This window comes from Vulpes lagopus, chromosome 21, assembly GCF_018345385.1.
Source record: "Vulpes lagopus strain Blue_001 chromosome 21, ASM1834538v1, whole genome shotgun sequence".
NCBI classification, from domain to species: Eukaryota; Metazoa; Chordata; class Mammalia; order Carnivora; family Canidae; genus Vulpes; species Vulpes lagopus.
In genome coordinates, this window is record NC_054844.1 from 10,736,809 (window position 1) to 10,739,583 (window position 2,775).

The window sequence follows — 2,775 nt, forward strand, 5'->3', positions numbered from 1 at the left end:
ATTCTGGAGCTAGATTGTCAGATGAAATGCTTTCACCCAAAGAAAATGACAAAACTAATATAGTTTATCCACCTCTGTTGGATAAGATTACCTAATTTTTAGAGATTTATATCAGCCAGTCTCTTTCTAGATTTCTCCTATTAAACAAGAGACACTTGTGCCATGATTTACAAAATCAGTCCTCTGGAGTCAAGAGATTACATTTATTTTCTCCTCAACTGAAACCAAGTACTAGCTCCCAGAAGTTTCAATCTGCATCAGCTCTACGATTTAAAGAACTTTATTACTTCAAAATCTCAAAGTACTGGTCTGTCTGAATACATTTTTCACTCATATGTGGACTATAAGAAATAGTGAAAGGGATTATAAAGGAAAGGAGGGAAACAGTGGAAAAAATTTAGAGAGGGAGACAAACCATGAGACTCTGGGAAACAAAGGGTTGTGGAAGGGGAGGTTGGGGTAACTGGGTGACAGGCACTAAGGATGGTACTTGATGGGATTAGCACTAGGTGTTATATGTTGGCAAATTTAGTTTAAATTTTAAAAATGAAAAGCAGAGCATCACTCTTGGCAAATAGTGGGCCTGAAAATATTTCCAGTTGTGTGGGGTTTTCTCTACAGGTGCTGTTCCGTCAGATATGCTAACTCATGAGCTTGCTACCAATCACAGCTAATATGTGATCATGGGATGACAGCCTTCTAGTTAATCTCTGGCTATGTTCTCATCCAGACAGCCTTTGTTTCTTGAATAGCAATTGAAGTCCCTGATCTCTTGCTGTAAAAAAAATAAAACAAAACAAAACAAAAAAACAAGAACTTATTTCAGGCCCATCCTCACATCAATCCAACTCCTATTCTTTCTTGTGTACCTTCAATGAGTGTTTTAGGGTTGTACTTACACCCACTATCAAAGATTTTTTCCAACTCTTTGCATTCATTGTTACATTGTTTTTTCTCTACAAATAGATTAATTGTAAACCCAAAACAAGATAGAATTTAGAGGTAAGGATGTTGGCACTATGACATAAAGTGTTTATAACTGCAATTTTTTAAAAGCCTCAATATCCAATAAAAGGGCTGACAAAATTATTGATAGCTATAAAACGGAAATGTTGTATAGTCAGTACAAATGATAAAGAGGACTCTACCTATGCTGGATAACGGGATAGCAGTAAAGATAATTAGATGGACAAAAAATGTCTGCCAAGAAGTGTATGGTCTTAAGATATTTAAAAAATGTTTGAAAAACTTCACAAAAAAATTGTTTAAAATGAGCAGGGAAGAGGAAGGGGGGCAATTAGAGCACCAGCTGAGCAGTAAACCTACCTACAGGATTTTAAAATCAGATATAATGTTTGTTGTTAGAATAACAACAATTAGGGATCCCTGGGTGGCGCAGCGGTTTGGCGCCTGCCTTTGGCCCAGGGCGCGATCCTGGAGACCCGGGATCGAATCCCACGTCGGGCTCCCGGTGCATGGAGCCTGCTTCTCCCTCTGCCTCCTGTGTCTCTGCCTCTCTCTCTATCTCTCTGTGACTATCATAAATAAATAAAAATTTAAAAAAAATAAAAATAGAATAACAACAATTAAAACCTCTCCCCCCTCCCCAAATTGCATGTTTGCCAAACACACACACACACACACACACACACACCCAGGAACATAAAAGATCTGAAATACTTAAACAAACAAACAAACAAACCTGGTTGCCTTGAGGGAATCAGAACTAAGATGACATTTCTTCACAAAATACTTTATACCTTTGAATATTTTTGCCTTGTGTATATTACCAACTTTGTGTTTTTTTAAACTTGCAAGGCAATACAGGGTTCTTGAACAATCCATTTTCCCTTGCTTGCCATTTCTTGAACAGGCCAAGTACACTCCCTCCCTGCAGCAGTCTTTGCATCTGCTCTCTCTGCCTGGAATGTTCTTCTCTCTAGCTATTCAAATGATTCTGAACTCCCACCTCATGAATCCATTTATTTATTGTTATCATTTAGAGACCCCCTCCCATTTAAAATGAACGTATCTCTTACAATTATGCCCATCTTTATCCCTTTACCATGTTTTCTTTGTAATACTTATTGACATTTGATATTAAATTTCACATTTGTTTATTCTCGATATTCATTCACTACAATGCAAGCTCACTGGGACTAGAATCCTTTGTTGGTTTGTTCCCTCCCAGCCACTAGAATAATGCTTGGCACAGACCCAGGGGTCAGTATGTACCTGATTTCAAGGATAAATAAATCTGAAAGGTGCAGTGCATCTGAGAAGTAACTACATAGCACTGACATATACTATAACATTTCTCAATTTGAGGGCACCATCTCCCCTGGCGAAAGAAATCTGTAGTGCAGTTGGAAAGGGGCCCCCCGCTTTCTTTTCTGAAAGACACACATGTAAACATACAAAACGGCAGTTGGTGTTGAAAATGTCAGGTTGGAAGTTCAAGAAGGTCAGAACTCCTAACTCCTTCATTTATATAAAGAAAACTGTTCATCTGAAGGCCATCGAGTCACCTCAGCGAAGATTATTCAAGAGATACAGAGTACCCAACAAAGCACACCTACTCAGACAAGCACTTGGCTCATTCCCTCTTCCAAGAGGAATCCCACGGTCTCAAACTCATCTGCCTGCATTTATAAAAGAGCACAAATGCACCTTTACAACATTTGGCTCTGAGTTTACTTTTTATGTGAATAAAATGATGCGAAAAGACAAACCATATACTAAGATAGGAAAACATACTCCACAGTTATACACCTC